Raw genomic sequence first — 16,694 nt, 5'->3', positions numbered from 1 at the left:
TGGAATTTGTGTATGCCTGTGAGCAAAGCTTTAGTACATGAGGTGCTTAGGCTGACGTATTTGAATGTATCTTTGAAAATAAGAACTCCATTAAAACTTCTTGCTTTCAAGATATAGTTCAAAGAAATTCCACCCTTGGTATAAAGTCAGCATAGTTAAATTAGATTATAACTTCTCCCATATTAGTATTTTTCTGCCCACACTTTTTTTTTTTTGATGGCAATGCTAAGAAATGTTAGGGCAGAGTGCTTGAAATGGCCTTTTGGTTTGAAGTGAACTTGCCTGCCATGGCTGTACCTTTGATCCTGCCCATTTTAACAATCTGCAGAAAAGATGAGGGATTTGAAAGGGATCTGAAAAGCAAATAAAGCCCAAGTGGGACTGCAAACTTTGCACCCACAGGGGACAGAAGAAATTAAGATTAAAAAGAAATATATGGTTATGTTGATGAATGAAATGCAATTTATTGCTGACAGGTAGAAAAGATGAGGTTGCTTTGTGATGAAACAGCAATGATACAGAGAGAAACTGATGCCAGATGTCAGCACAAGATAACTGAGATGATGGCACTGATGGAAAAGCACAAGGGAAGAGATTTTCCTGCTTGCTGTGGTTTGCAGTGTGTGATACCATGTTAACAGCATGTTTATAACTTGTGATACCACGTTCATGACCTTTCCAAAGCAGAAACAGGCCTGAATCTGGGAAAAGGAAGCTGAACACATGCTGGACTTTGCATCATCTAAAATCAAATTCATTTGAAGATTTTCAAAAGATTCCTGTGGGCAGATAAATTCCCTTCATCTAAACTTCTGGGATTTTTAGATTTTTTTCAATTCAGGCTTCCTTTGATACCATCTGAGTGCAATATTTTTCAGTATCAGTTTGGCTCTTTCTCTGAGATGCCTTAGTGACTGTCAGCAGTTTAGCCTGACACATTTTAGTTTTCCTTTCTATTCCTCTATTTTGCAATATCTTTAGCAGATACATTAATAAAGATGGCACAGCTGGCTCTTAGTGCTGAGCACATATTGCTGCACAGAAATCAAGCACACTCTGCCAGTCCACAAAATAATACTTGAATTGAGCATTTTCTGGTTTACAGTTTCTGCAGAAGCATCAATGAATCTTTTCTTTCTGAATCTTAAGAGCCTGGTTTGAAAAAAATGATGTTTTAAGACTGGATAACTCTATAATTGTAACATTTAGTCACATGTTTTGAGTTTGTTGTTGGTTTGGTTTTTTAACCCAGAATGAATATAATAAAATGGTTGAAGAAAAAGATGCAGAGTTAAAAGTCTATAAAATGAAACAGCAAAAGCAGTTCTCATCAGCAAGAGCACTGGTAAGGAGTACTTTCCAATGTTCAGTAATTCAGTGAAGGGGCTGATGTCCTTGTGGAGTGGTTTTATGCTGGCTAAGGGCCAGGCACACACAACAAAAACATTCACTCATTTTTCTCTGCTGTAGTTGAGCAGAGGAGGGGAAAGAAAAATTCAAGTTGAGATAAGGATTAGGAGAAAAACACTTTGAGGGTAAAGCAGATTCAAACTTAAATAGCATCAAAAATTTTATTATTAATAGAATTAAAAATGGGTAATGAGAATTAAAATAAACCTTTAAAACACCTTTTTTCCCAATCCCTGCCTCTTGCCCACTGACAGCACAGAGAGACAAAAGATGGGATCTTCAGTCAGTTTGTGACTTCTAAAAATCTTTTTTCAGTTTGCTTAGAGAGTTTCTTTTTCCTGCTGTGCTCTGGGGTCTTTCCCACCAGAGACAGTTCTCTGGGAACTTTTCCAGTGTGGTTTTAATTTTTACCAGTAGCAGTCCCACCCAAGCTGCTGCAGCAGATCTTATTCTGGGCACTAAAAACTCCAAATGTTTCTAGAAATGAATTGGAGTAGCAGTGTGTTTGTGTCTGCTCTTGCAGACAGTGTGTCATGCTCTGACTTCCCACTTGGAATAGGAAACTTTTGTTTTAAATATTTCGATTGTGCCCTCTCAGCCCTGTTCTCCCAAGTGTTTTAAGGTCTTACCTTGAACATTTCTGATCAAGTTCCTGTTTCTTATAGTGCTTCAGTCTTTTTAAACAAGCTAAAGCAAAGCTTCAAGTACAGGGCTGAAAAGCAAATAGAATTCTCTTGTGTATCTAATGAGTGTCCCTGTTAATTACTGTCTCACTTGGGACTGTTTTCTTTTTTCTGGGCTGTGCATAGTTAACCCTGTCCTTTATTTAATGGTTTGTAGGAAAATGAGCTGTCATGTTTGAAAAGTGAACTGGCCTCCCTTAAGGAACAACTGAAAGCAGAAATTGAAGAGAAGGTGGAGTTTTTTATTCACTGAGCAGTGGGGGTGAGAGGTGTGGCCTGGGCTTGTGCTGTGGGAGGAGTTGGATAAGAAATGAAACTGAACAGAAAAACAGGGACTTTTGAATGCTGGGGTTGTGCTAAACCTGGTCATATATTTGTGTGAACTTTGTAACAGTCTGTGATTATAGATTATATATAAATAAACAAACAACAAAACAAAACTCTCCTTTATTTTAGTTAACTTTAACTAGCTAAAGCAAAAAAGTTCCCTAAACTGTAGGGGTTTTTTCAGTGACTTTTGAATACTGAGGTTGTGCTAAACCTGGTCATATTTTTGTGTGAGCTTTGTAACAGTGTGTGATTATAGACTGTGCTCTGTAATTACACCAAGAAGATTTTTAACAACTGAATTCAAAGAAATATTTCCTTGCTCTCACATAACTCTTTTGTAGGAGAATCTTGTAAAAGAGCACTCTCGCAGTATGATTCCTGAAAGTGAAAAGAAACACAAGGTAACTTCAACTTTTTAATTGCTTTTAGAATTTGGTAGTGTTTATATGTGTAGAATCAATTGAAGTGCCATGATAATTTATTTGCATTCAACAAAAGACACTGGAATGCTTTGGACTTCAAACTTTTTAAATTATAGAAAATAAAAATTTATGTTCCTGGGACTCCTAAACCTTGTTTAGATCTATACAGTGAATCTACTCATGTAAAAATAGAAAGTCTCCAAATATATTCCTAAAATAAAAAAGATAAAAATAAAAAATATCTCCTTCAGTGCAGGAAGCCCCTTGGGCAGTCCAACACTGAAGTTTTGTAGCTCCTAACAGTGAATTTTTCTTGTTGCATTTTTCTGCCTGTATTTCTTACTTCTCTGTAGATGATTTTTTTTCCCCCTGGGATAAGAAGGGATTTTAAAGGGTCCTACCATTCCATGGAGATATTAGACAGCAGTTTCTGGAAGGGCTCCCACTGTGTAATTTTTCTTGCTCAGTTGTTGATTTTTTTTATGTCTCTGGAATTGTTTTACTCAGTCTTAAAAGTGTCCATTTGAAAAGGCACTTTTCCTCTATGGAAGAGAACAAAGCTGATCTAGCTGTAAAAATGGTCAAAGTGTCAAAGTAGTCCTGACTGCAGAACTTACCCTTCTTCCCTGTCAGGAGTTCACTTGTGGGTTTTATATTGGAGCAATGGAATCCAGCACCACTTTGATGTTATCTGTCTGAAAAAGGACTGCACTGGACCATTCAATGCTTCTCAGTTTAACTTCTAGTGAAAAGACTATTTTAAGTAACACCAATCTTGTTATAGCTATCAATCTTTCTCTGAAAGCCTTTCCCTGCAGTTTTGTTTGTTCCCATTTTCTTTGATGTTTGATATGGTCCACATGTCGTGGCTACAGTTCAGAATAACCTGAATTTCTGCAGATAAGCATGAAGAACTGAAATACAATGTGCCATGAAACTCAGCTCTTCCATAGCTTCCCCTTCATTCTCCTCATTTGGCAACAAAAATAATATTAAAAATGCTATTTCCACCCCACCCCACTTTGTTTGGGTCATTGCTTCGTGTTTGGATGGAAAGAGAAGAGTTCCACCATTTCTCTCAGGTGAATTCTTGGACACTCAGACTGTAAACTGGCTCCTGAGTTTGGCTTTAGATTCCATTCTTGCCCCATAAAATAAAATCTAAAAATAGAAACGTTTTCTTTCCCAGACATATGCTATCAAGACTCCTCCAATGGATAAAATGCACAGTGGAAGAAGCACAAACCTGCCTTCAGAGCAGAGCAGCAGGAAAAAGCAGAAAGTGCTTGTGCAGCTGGACACTCAGTCAGACAGCTCTGAGCACACTGACCTCCTGGTAAGAGTCAGAGAGCAAATCCTGTGCTGAGCACTTCTTTGTGCTCACTGCTGGCTCTGAGAATGAAAATAAACAGTTTGGGCTTCCACATTCAAGCCAATATTTATGTGTATATTTTTAATTGATTGGTTCTTTCTGGAATTGTATGTACATAATTAACATGCTTTTTATTGAACTGTTTTGCCTTATAATGACATCTTAATTTTTTATTTTTCATAGTTTAATATCCTTAGGGGGAAAGAAAAAGTAGTTTTTAATATAGTGTGAGTAAGTAACTTTTTCATTTATTAGAGCATAGTCTCGGAAGAAGAAATGTTTAAAAATTTGTACAAAGATTATCCACAAGCTTCACAATTACATTCCACAGCACCAAAAAAGGTATGTTAGCCTTTCCTAAGATTAAAGCAAGCAGTTAATCAGATTGTTTACAGAAACTAAAGGATGGCTTTATTTTCCTTCCTGGACCCCAGCTCCATCCAGTGTGAAATCTCCAGGCTCTGCTCTGAAACTCAAAACCATGAGGAGAATGCGCGAGGCGGGCTGGGCTGCGCTCTCCAAAATGGACAGGAAAAGGAAAATTAAAGATGTTGTAAAGTTCTTTGCTTAGAATGCAGAAATACCCAGTGCCCTGGCATTGCTTGCAGGGTTGTTTTTCTCTCAGAGTTAGTGCTTTGTTGCATTTTTCTGTCATACTCAGTGTGTTCAATACTGTGTTCATTCCTTCACACATATGAACTTTATAGATCTATAACTGCAACCCCTGCAGAGCCTTTTCCACCTTTCCTCCCTTGTGCTTCAAAATGTTGGGACAAAAATTGGCCAATTTTAAATTTTGAAATAAATAGAACTGCATAGAAAGTTGTTTCCAAGCTGTTTCTGGCATTAGAAAGTCTGGTTTTAAAGAACTTCTGTTCTTTTAAATTTACTCCATTTTTCTTAACACATAAATACATAGTGGAAGAAATGTTGCTGTTCAATGTATGTTCTTTTACCTGAAGTCCTCTTGCTTTTTCCTGCATTTTAATGGCTGTTAGACCTGTCTTTTGAGACTGTTTTGTTTTCAGTATGTTAAAATGGTTTTGAAACTTCTAAAATTGCAGTAGAATTGCTTGTATTTAAAAAGATTTCAGCTTCACAAGGAGTAAAAGATGCATGTTATAAGATCGTGAAAACAATGTTAAGATGCCATTAAATTGTTTATCTGAAATATCAAGTATGGGACTATTTGTTATTGCTTTAAATATTTGAACACAGACAGAAATCACCCACCAGCCTTCCTAGGGACCAGCAGAAGTCCAAGGATAGATTAGAACATCTATTTCTGTATTAATCCTTGATTAATCTTGGTTTCACAACAGCAACAAACCCTACTTCAGAGCCTAGACATAACAAGAAAACTACAAGTACATGTTAAAATATAATGAAAAATCAAAAATCCCAAATGCAGGTGAAGTGGGAAGCAAAATAGATTTGTTTTCTTCTTTTTGTGTAGTCTTAGGGATAGGCCAGTAGTTTGGGTTCCTTATGTTGAGCTGTTGAGCAGCGATGTAAATGAGATTTGTTATTGTATGTAGCTAACAAATATTGTGCAGAGATCTGGAAGAATATGCTGTGCTTTCCCCATGAGCACTTGAAAGTGAAAAATGGAAGTTTGTACTGCCCACTTCTGGACTCAAACAGTAACTAATCAACTAGAGCCTTGGTATTTCCTAGGGACATGAATCCATGGGATATCACAGAATTCTCCTGATCCTGTGAGTGTGTCCTGTGAGGTGCTGTGTAAATCACCTGAAAAAGTACAAAAATATTGCCAGCAACACTGCAGAAAGCTTGCAGGAAATGCAAGCAGCAGGGAAGGGTGTAAAATCCCATCTGCCCGTTTCTGTGCCTGATTTTATTTATGGACTGAGGGTGCCCTGCTTGCTGCCATGGCCACAGTGCACAGCTCCATCTCTCCTGTCTCCTTCTCTGGCCTCAGGCTCAGTTCCTTGGAGCACCCCATGGGGGAGAATCCAGGCAGTGAAAGAGACAAAGAGCCCAAACTCCTGGGCTCAGACTCAGACAGGTCCATGGGGGAAGGAAAAGCTGTGCAAGGAAGCAAAACCAGGAATTCATTCCCTGCTTCCCACGGGCAGGTGGGTGTTCATCCGTGCCCAGGTGAGCAGGGCTCCAGCCCAGGCAATGGTGACCTGGGGACACAAATGCCATCACTGCCAGCATCCCCCCCTTTCTGCTTCTTCCCCCTCTTTCCAGACTGATTCTTCTTCCACATGGTCTGGGAATGCCCTGGGGTCAAGTCAGGTCACTGTCCCAGCTGCGTCTCTGCCCCTTTCTGGTGCTCCCCAAGCCCTCGCTGCCAGGGCAGGATGAGGAACAGGAAAGGCCTCGGCTCTGGGCAGGAACAAAACCCTCCTGGAACCTTCCCTCTGTTTCCAGGCCAAATCCAAGCCCTGCCCCAGAGAAGCCCCTGGAAGGAAGTTCAGTCTCCCCAGCCCAAAGCAGTCCCCAGTGCCCATCCCCAGCACCAGGCACTGCCTTCCCCAGGGCGTCTCCTCTAGGAAAGGGATGGCTCAGCGAGCACCAGGCCGATGGCGATTGCAGCTCGGGGGGAAAACAGGCGGGAGGGGATCCCTGCTTGGAGTTCCAGGGGTGCTTTATGGGCCAACACACCCGAGGGGTCCAGGCACCAAGAACCAAGAACAAAGCAGGGTCCAGGGTTTTATATGGGACAAGGGAGGGGGAGCTTTGGTGTTGCCATGATATTTTCTGAAACTGAGAAGCTGAGAAGCCTCACAGGAAAAGAAAAACAAGAATTACCTGCTGCTGTGGAATGCAACAGGTGCATCTTTGATTGGTCCATGTTGGTTGTTTCTAATTAATGGCCAATCACAGTCAGCTGGCTCGGACTCTCAGAGAGTCATGAGCTTTATCATTCTTTTCTATTCCCTGCTTGCCTTCTGATGAAATCCTCTCTTCAATTCTTTTAGTATAGTTTTAATATATCATTTTCTTTTAAGATAATATATATCATCAATAATAAATCAGCCTTCTGAAACATGGAGTCAAGATTCCCATCTCTTCCCTCGTCCTGGGACCCCTGCAAACACCAGCGCACTTTGGGCCTGAGGGCCAATGGGCAGAGGGAACAAGGGTGGTGCAAAGGCGGGACAAAAGGGCAGCAACCAACTGGGATTCAGGGGAGGAGCTGCAGGCAACGGGAACCAATAGGAAAGCGGGAGTGGGGAATGTTCTAGAACTGGGGAGGAGAACAAGGATGATGTAACTTGGGTCATCAACATGTAAGGGACACGATGCCACCAGGACACACACCAGGGGACAATGTCACCACACCTGTGGGGACGCTGCCGCCAGGACGCCTCCAGTGACACCCAGCATGGGCCCACATGGCCCCTGTGGGTGACACTGACCCTTGCCCTGTCCCCAGGGGCAGTTGGGGTCCCCCTGAGCGCGGTGGCCCTGGGACACCCTGGTGGCTGTCACTCTCTCCTGGGCCACTTGTCACCAGCTGAACAAGTTCCCATCCTGCCCTGGTGGGTGGTGACATTCGGCTGGGACACCACAATGGTGGCAGGGGGGACGTGGTGGCAGGAACTGCATCAGGCAGCGCCATGGCTGAGATGAAGGTGCTGGTGGCACTGTGGTGGCACAGGTGGTGGCCTTGATGCTGTTCATGTCCCCATCCATGATCATGTCCTCCCATGTCACCATCCATGGCTGTGTCCCCCCATGTCCCTGTCCATGGCCACTTCCAACTCAGGTCCCCACCCAGGGCTGTGTCCCCACGTGTGCCCATCCAAGCCTTAGTTCAATGTCTTGATTTTTACCCCAATTTCAGGGCTTTCAAAGGTATGAACAGAAACCTTTGTGTTTGAAGGCAAAACCAAAAGGATTTATGGGTCCTTGCCAGAAAAGCATCCACATGCTTGGGTGGGTGGGAAGAACCTTTTTTGGAGGGGTTTCCACCCCACTGTCTCCAAAATCATGGGTTTTGCCCCAGTCTGACCCAATTTGGTTGTAGAAGATGCCTGTGGGGCAGAGAGAATTAAAATGATGGATTTGTATTGGAGGTGACCTCCAAGGCCATCCAGTGTTACTTGATGCCACCAGGAAGACGCAAGAAGTGAGATTTTTCTGGGGTCAGAAGTCGACAAATCTGCTCCATGTCGCTATAGGACATGAAACAACACGAGCGCACACACCACTGTTCTCAAGGTGAAAAAGGGAAGTTTATTTCCTGACTCCAACATTTATAGTTTTCCAAAAGTGACAGTGGATTGGAGGGTGACAGTGCCACCTCTCCAATGACACTGGACAAACCAACAGTCCATCAAATTTCTTCTCCTCCATAAAAGAATGCAAAACAATAAGTTATTTACAGGAAGTATGTGAAAAAGTTTGCTACAAGAATGTAAACATCAGAAGGCTTAGAAAAATCTTCAAAAGTCAGGGCGACAGCTCTCCACAATGGATTTCTGATGTTGGTCTGTGGATGTGTCCAGGTGCTCACGGAGAGCCAGGAGCCAGCCAGGTGTCTTCCTAACACAAATCAGCAGCACCACGGATCACCAGGGCTCTGCCCAACGGGGTCACTGGGGATCATCCAGTGCTGATCCTCCAATGAGGGATGGAGCTGTGGAGCTGGAGCAGCACACAAAGCTCTTCCCGCCCTGGGAGCACTCCCACAGCTTCCCTCAGTGCTGGATGAAGCGGTCCAGCTGGAGGAAGATTGATTGATTGTCCTTCTCGGACGTCCCGGCCGGCTGTCCAGCACCGCTAGCAGTAGGGGGGCACTATCCCGATCTCTGTGGTTCGGGACAGCACCTAAGGCAAACGCTCTGTGCCGTGACAGCAGTGTTACCTTGTGGCAGGACGTGGCTTGGCTTATGGCTACAGTCAGCAGAAATGAGAGAGCGCTCTCCAGCTGTGGTGAATCCAGGTTTATTGGGTCCCAGGGGAAACCGACAACCAAAGAGAGCGAGGAGGAAGTTGCAACAGCTTATAAGGAGGGAGGGACACAGGGGAGGAGTCAGTCCTTGGACGAATAGGGTTTCAGAGGGGAGTGGGGTACAAAAGATTGACTTAGGGAAAACCTCAATGGGGATAACTTGAGGGTGGGGCCCCGGCCCCTGAGCCAATCACCCAATGCTCCAGCTGAAAGTTTCTAGAGAGTTCTAGAGAGAAGGGTGGGAGCGCCGAGTGACGGACAGGGCACCGGGGAGGGATTTGAGAAAGGGTACATTAATCTCCAAGGCAACTGGGGAGGAGTTGGGATAACTGGCAGCATAAAGGAGGAAAGGGAGAACCAGGGCAGAACCATTGCTTGATAGGGGGAACAGAACAGTCCAACTTATACAGACAACACAACAGCTGGATGCGTTGGTGTTGGGTCAAGGCTGACCTCTGGGAGAAGCTCTTCCCACACCAGGCACACTCATAGGGCCTCTCCCTGCTGTGGATGCGCTGGTGGGCACTCAGGTGGGCGCTCGTGCTGAAGCTCTTCCCACACTCCCCACACTCGTAGGGCCGTTCCCCCGTGTGGCTCCTCTGGTGGGCAGTCACTTCATAGCTGGTCTTGAAGCTCTTCCCACACCTGGGACACTCGTAGGGCCTCTCCCCGGAGTGGATGAGCTGGTGCCTGAGGAGGCTGCACTTGTCCCTGAAGCCCTTCCCACAGTCGGGGCATCGGAAGGGCCTCTCCTCTGTGTGAGTGCGCTGGTGATGGAGGAGATTGGAGCTGATCTGAAACCTCTTGCTGCATTCATCACACTCGTAGGGCCGTTCCCCGTGTGGCTCCTCTGGTGGAAAATCAGGCTGGATCTGGCTCTGAAGCTCTTCCCACACTCAGGACATCCGTAGGGCCTCTCCCGGTGTGGACGCGCTGGTGGTGGATCAGGTTGGAGTTGTGGCTGAAGCTCTTCCCACACTGCCCACACTCATAGGGCCTCTCCCTGGTGTGGATTCCCCTGTGGGAGTTCAGGCAGGAGCTCTACCTGAAGCTCTTCCCACACTGCCCACACTCATAGGGCCATTCCTCTGTGTGGATTCTCCAATGGTTGATCAGGGACGATCTCCACCTGAAGCTCTTCCCACATTCCGAGCACTCGTGGGGCTTCTCCCTGAGATGAGGGACTACATTTTGTTCGTCACGAAAAAGAGACCAGTGTGTTACAAGAGTTGTCTGCTGACTATTTCTGTACTACTTCATGAGATATGAGCCACAAGGATACCAGGGAAGGGGTTGCAGGAGCCCACACATAGTCCCACCCAGCAAATGGTACAAACAGATAACTCACAGAAATAACGACCAGGGAAAGGCTGGGGAAAGGGCAGGGGCAGATTAACACCCAGCAGGGAAACCTTTCCTGCTGACAAATGGTACAAGCAGATAACTCACAGAGATAACGACCAGGGAAAAGCTGGGAAGGGGCAGGGGCAGATAAACAGTCTGCAAGGCAGGATATTTGCTTGCTTAAGCTTGATAGGGCACAGTTTGCAAGGCAGGACATTTGCTTGCTTAAGCTTGATAGGGCATATATTGCGTTAATCATAAGATTTTGGTAATTTTCCACGGAGAAGTCACCAAATAAGGACATAGGATGAAGAAGACGCAGCTGCGGAAGACTCCGCAGCCTTTTATCACCGACCACCAGGAGACAGAAGGATGACCCCCTAGCAACAACCAGCGCAGGCGCAGAGAACTCCGAGATAACATGGACTCCTGAAGGATGGAGAGGATAAAAGGACTGAATCAGAAACTAGTTGGGGCAGCAGTAGGTGGAGCGGAGACTCCCCTGTCGCCCAGCGCTGAGCCTTTGCTTACATAGTATAACTGCTTCAATAATTAATAAATTCTTTGATTGGAAATTACTCGTTTTGAGTCAATTTTATAACACTCCCCATCCTGAAGCTGCTCAGGGACCCCCAACTCCGACCTGTGGTCACCTTCCCAGCCCAAGGTTGGTCTTTCCTCCTTGGATCCCCGTGATCTGCCTTTGCAGCCCCTCCTTGTGTGGGATCTCCAGGACTTTTCCTCCCCGTTGGATTCCTGTGCCCTGGAGCCACTCCAAACGGCCTCAGCCACCAGGTTCTGCTGTGGGGATTTGTCCTCCCTGCTCTCCATGCTCAGCTCCTTCCCTGGGGGAGGAAGGACAAGGAGAGGATGGGATTTGCCTCCGTGCCACAGGGAAGGGGAAGGAGATCCCCCCAGTGCATCCCTGGCTGGACAGCATCAGCAGTGGGGCTGTCCTGCAGCCGGGGGCCGTGCTGGGCTGGGAGATGGAGCAGGAGAGAGGGGGAAAGGGGCACTGACTTCCTCCTCACCTGCCTGGGTGTCATGGGGCATCTTCTTCCTCCTCGCAGCCTCCTCCGCCACCTGGCCAAGGTTTGGGAATGGGAAATCCTGGTTTGGGGGGCAAAACAAGGGCTGAGAGTGTCGGGTTTGATGGTCCCGGTGCCCAAGTGCAGCTGGAGAAGTCAGCGCCCCTTTCAGCCTCGGGGGGCCCGGACCCCGCTCATCCCCAGCCTCCCCCACCCCTCCAGGCTGCCGGGGGTCCCTCTGCACCGGGATCGCCCCTCTCCGCCATGGATTTGGGGCGACTCCCCCTCCCCGCTCACCTGCGGCTTCCGGAGGGGGCGGAACCGGGGCAGCCGCGGCCCGAGCGGGGGAACCGCGTGGGGTTGGTGCTGCGGCTCCTCCTCCCGCTGCTCCTCTTCCTCCTCCTCTGGCCCTCCTCTTCCTCTTCTTCCCGCTCCTCTCTCTCTCTTTCCCTTTCCTTTTCCTCCTCCTCTGTCCCTGCTCTCCCTCCCGTTCCTCCTCCGCTCCCAGCCCGGCCCGGGCAGTGCCGGCACCCAAAAGCAGCCGCGCTCTGCCCTGGGGGGGTTCCAAAGCGGCCCCGCCACGCCCGGCACTGGGAGCACTGGGAACGATGGTGAGAGCAGCGGGCAGGAACTGGGAGCGCTCTCCCTGCCGGTCCTGCTCGTACTGGGAGCGCTGGGAACGATGGTGAGAGCAGCGTGCGGGAACTGGGAGCGCTCTCCCTGCCGGTCCCGCTCTTACTGGGAGCACTGGGAGGGAACTGGGAGCAAACAGCGCCCGGACGCGGCTGCAGCCGGCGGGGGCGGGGCCGAATCTGAGGGCGCGGTTATGCAAATCCGGGAGCGATCGCGCGCTGGGATTGGTGGGCGGGAGCAGGGCGGGATTTGCACGGTCACGTGAGGGCCGAGGGGGGCCGGAGCGATGGCGGCGGCGTCCGGGGAGAGGGGACCGGGAATGGGGAATGGGGACAGGGAATAGGGAATGGGAACGGGGAATGGGGACAGGGAATGGGAATGGGGACAGGGAATGGGAGATGGGGAATGGGGACCGGGAATGGGGAATGGGGACAGGGAATGGGGAATGGAATGGGGACAGGGAATGGGGAATGGGGACAGGGAATGGGAATGAGGAATGGGAATGGGGGATGGGGATAGGGAGTGGGGAATGGGGACAGGGAATGGGGTCCATACTGGGAATGGAGCAGGACGGGACTGGGAGTGGGGTGACACGGGAAAAGTGGAGGAAAGGGTGGAGGGGTGCAAAGGGGAGTGACAGCAGGGAGGGGGGTATCCGCTACAGGGAACACCAGGAAGCGGGACAAGGGGATACAGGGACAGTTCTAGGCCAGGAGGCCCTTGATCAGCAGCCCCAGAATCTCCACCAGCATCTTCCAAAGCACCCGGAGCCGCTCGGCCTCGTGTCCCCAAAGCCCTGAGCAAGCCCCAAGTCCTTCCCAGGAACTCTCAGCTCCCTCGGACCCAGCATCCCCCACACCTCTGGAACAGCCCCCCACTTCTCTAGCCCCATCTTAGTTCAACATCTTTATTTTTACCCAGGTTTTGGGTGTTTGGAAAGAATGAAGAAATGTGAAAAGAAGACCCAGGCCATGAGGAGCCAGGAGGATGTGGAGCCCTCAGCCAGGTGTCTTCCCACCAGGGATCACTGGCACCATGGATCACCGGGGCTCTGCCCACTGGGGTCACTGGGGATCATCCAGCGCGGATCCTCCCGTGGGGATGGAGCTGGAGCAGCGCACGGAGCTCTTCCCACACTGGGGGCACTGGCAGGGCTTCCCTCAGTGCTGGCTGCGTTGGTGTTGGGTCAAGGCTGACCTCTGGGAGAAGCTCTTCCCACACCTGGTACACTTGTAGGGGCTGTGACATCCCAGGAACAGGGCTGGGATGGGCTCTGGTGCCTGGGACATCCCCAGCAGCAGCGGGGCTGGGATGGGCTCTGGTGCCTGGGACATCCCCAGCAGCAGCGGGGCTGGGATGGGCTCTGGTGCCTGGGACATCCCCAGCAGCAGCAGGGCTGGGATGGGCTCTGGTGCCTGGGACATCCCCAGGAGCAGCGGGGCTGGGATGGGCTCTGGTGCCTGGGACATCCCCAGCAGCAGCAGGGCTGGGATGGGCTCTGGTGCCTGGGACATCCCCAGCAGCAGCAGGGCTGGGATGGGCTCTGGTGCCTGGGACATCCCCAGCAGCAGCGGGGCTGGGATGGGCTCTGGTGCCTGGGACATCCCCAGCAGCAGCGGGGCTGGGATGGGCTCTGGTGCCTGGGACATCCCCAGCAGCAGCAGGGCTGGGATGGGCTCTGGTGCCTGGGACATCCCCAGCAGCAGCAGGGCTGGGATGGGCTCTGGTGCCTGGGACATCCCCAGCAGCAGCAGGGCTGGCTGTGATGCTCTCCAGTGCCTGGGCCGTGCCCAGGGGTGCTGCTGGCTGGGGTTGGGTTGGTGCCTGTGCAGTGCCCAGGGCAGGGTCACAGCGGGGCAGCTCTCAGTGTCCCCAGCAGGCCACGCTGTCCAGGGCAGCCGTGCCAGCGCTCGCTGCGCACTCGGGGCAGGCTGGGCTGGACGGGGCTCGGGGCACAAACGCCGCCCCCGGGGCTGGGCTCTGCCCCTGCCTCTGGGGCCCAGCCCCTGCTGGCAGCGCCTTGGGCAGGGCACGGGGCTGCTGCTGGCCCAGGGGGACAGGCCTTGCCCCCTGCCAGCTGCCCAGGCCCCTCGGGTGCCTGTGCCACAGCCCTGTGCCTCCTGTCCCCGCTACTCCCCGCCACCTCCACTCCCTCCATCAAAGCCCCACTCAACCTCTGCACTGTGACCTCTGGAAAGAACAAAAGAACAGGAAAGAAAGAATGAGAGAGAAAAAGGAAAGGAAAGGAAAAAGGAAAGGAAAGGAAAGGAAAGGAAAGGAAAGGAAAGGAAAGGAAAGGAAAGGAAAGGAAAGGAAAGGAAAGGAAAGGAAAGGGGAAAGGAAAAAAAGTAAAAAGAAAAGAGAAACTTGTAGCCATTTGGCCCTGCCTGGATGCCAGGCACCCACCAAAGCTGCTCTCTCACTCCCCTCCAGAGATGGACAGGAGAAAAAACAGAATGAAGGCTTCATGGCTTGAGTTAAGGACTGGGACAGATCATTCAGCAAATGCCATCATAGGCAAAACATTTTTGAAATTACAGGTATTAATTGAATTTCTTTCTATCCAGATCAGGGCAGGATAGTGAGAAGTAAAATAAAGCTTCACAAACACCTTCTGCCTGTTCCTCCTTCCTTCCCAGCTCTGCTCCTCCCCCAGTGGTGCAGGCAGACAGGCACTGGGGGCTCTGCTCCGTTCATCACCCGTTGTTTCTCTGCTGCTCGGGGAGAGGAGTCGTTCCCCTGCTGTGCCAGGGGTCCCTCCTGAGACACTTCTCCATGAACTTCTGCAGGGTGAGTTCATCTCACGGACAGCAGCTCTTCACAAACTGCTGCAGCTGCCTCACTCTCCCAGGGGCTCACAAGTCCTGCCAGGACCCTGCTCCAGCGTGGGCTCCTCTCTCCATGGCTTTGCAGGTCCCTGCTGGGTCCCTGCTCCAGCACAGGTTTCTCATGGGGTCCCAGCCCCTGCTCAGGCACCCCCTGCTCCAGCACGGGCTCCTCCAGGTGCTGCAGGTGCATCTCTGCTCTCCGGGCCCTCCATGGGCTGCAGGGGCCCAGCTGCCTCCCCAGGGGCTGCCCAGGGAATCTCAGGGCAATCAGCTCCAGCCCCTGGAGCAGCTCCTGCCCCTCCTCCTGCCCTGCCCTGGGGTGTGCAGAGTTGCTCCTCTCACGTGTTCTCACCCTGCTCTTCCCTGCTCGCAGTTACACCTACACCATCACCCATTTTCCTAAATCTCTTGCCCCAAAGGTGTTACCACCATTTCCAACTGGCCCAGCCTTGGCCAGCGGCCGGTGCATCCTGGAGCTGGCTGGAATTGACTCTGTGGGACACAGAGGAGCAGCTGCTTCCAGCAGCCTCTCACAGAAGGTGCTCCTAGAGCCCCCCCTTACCAAAACCTGGCCATGCAAACCAAGTATAAGCATGGTAGGGTTTTTATTACCATTATTAATTCTTCTTTTTGCTATTGTCACTATTATTGCCCCTGTGATGTCACACTTTCCCTGTGATGTCACGCTGCCCCTGTGATGTCACAGAGCCAACTCTATGTCACCTTGTGATGTCATACAGCAGTGCTGTGAAATCACAGAAGACTGATATCCCAAAGTCACCCTGTCATGTCACAATCTGTTTTGTGACGTTACAGCCTGCTCTATGATGTCACACAGCCACCAGGTGATGTCACAACCCACTCTCTGATGCCACACAGCCACCCTCTGCGATGGCAGACTCTGCTCTATGGCCTCATATCCTGCTCTGTGACGTCACAGCCAGCTCTGTGATGTCACAGCCAGTTCTGTGATGTCACCACCCCCTCAGTGATGTCACAAAACCCTCAAGAACTCAGTTCTAATAAAACACTGAAGTTTCTTGTACTTTGAAGAGATCCCTGTCAGGGACACAGCTGAGAAAGTGTCCCCAGGTTCCAGCGAGAGCAGAACACTGCAGGTGGTGATGCCAGGTGGGGACAAGCAAGGCAAAGGTGTCTCTGGTGCTGAGCACACCTGGAGGTGTTTGAGGAATGCAAAGGGCCAAGGCCTGAGCCCCAGGGCCTGGCCAGGCAGATCCTGTCCCTCCCTCCTGGCTCAGGGCTCTTCCCGGGATGGGCACTGGCATGTGGGGATGTGCAATGCCAGGGGCAGGAGCGTGGGGCGGCCCCTGCCAGGCTGCTGAGCAGGGACAAGGAGGCCATGAGGCCCCAGGCCTGCAAGGGTCACTTGTCCCCTCCTGGCCCCAGGCCCAGCAGCCATGGCCAAAGTGCTGCCCAAGCTGGCTCTGGCAGGGCTGTCTTGCAGCTGCTGCCCATCCCTGTGCCCTTGTGCAGCCCAGGCTGTCCCACGGTGTCCCTGCCCTGCGCCTCTGTCCCTGCAGGCTGTCGGCATCCCCCGGCTGCCCCCCCTGGCTGGGCCCTTCCTTTGCTGACAGCTCTGCCTGGCCACTGCACGGTGTTTGCAGGGATTGAGCAATTAGGGCAAAGCTGTATTGCACTGTCTGTAAGGGGAGGAGTTCCTTAATAAGTACAGTGTGATATGATATAATATAGT

The 16,694-nt window shown here is 50.2% G+C and overlaps 1 long non-coding RNA gene across 1 annotated transcript; it reads left to right on the top strand.

The window, feature by feature from the left end:
• The first annotated feature begins 13,813 nt into the window (after positions 1-13,813).
• LOC139604360 (uncharacterized) lies at positions 13,814-15,517 on the top strand. Its single transcript, XR_011683955.1, has 3 exons — positions 13,814-14,692; positions 14,792-14,942; positions 15,400-15,517. It is a non-coding gene; the product is annotated as an uncharacterized lncRNA (long non-coding RNA).
• The last annotated feature ends 1,177 nt before the right edge of the window (positions 15,518-16,694 follow it).

The sequence above is a fragment of the Agelaius tricolor genome, unplaced genomic scaffold (assembly GCF_023055355.1).
Source record: "Agelaius tricolor isolate 1412-34295 unplaced genomic scaffold, bAgeTri1.0.p SCAF_50, whole genome shotgun sequence".
Lineage (NCBI taxonomy): Eukaryota > Metazoa > Chordata > Aves > Passeriformes > Icteridae > Agelaius > Agelaius tricolor.
The sequence above is the reverse complement of the archived record's forward strand: the minus strand, read 5'-3'. Positions and strand labels throughout refer to the sequence as shown.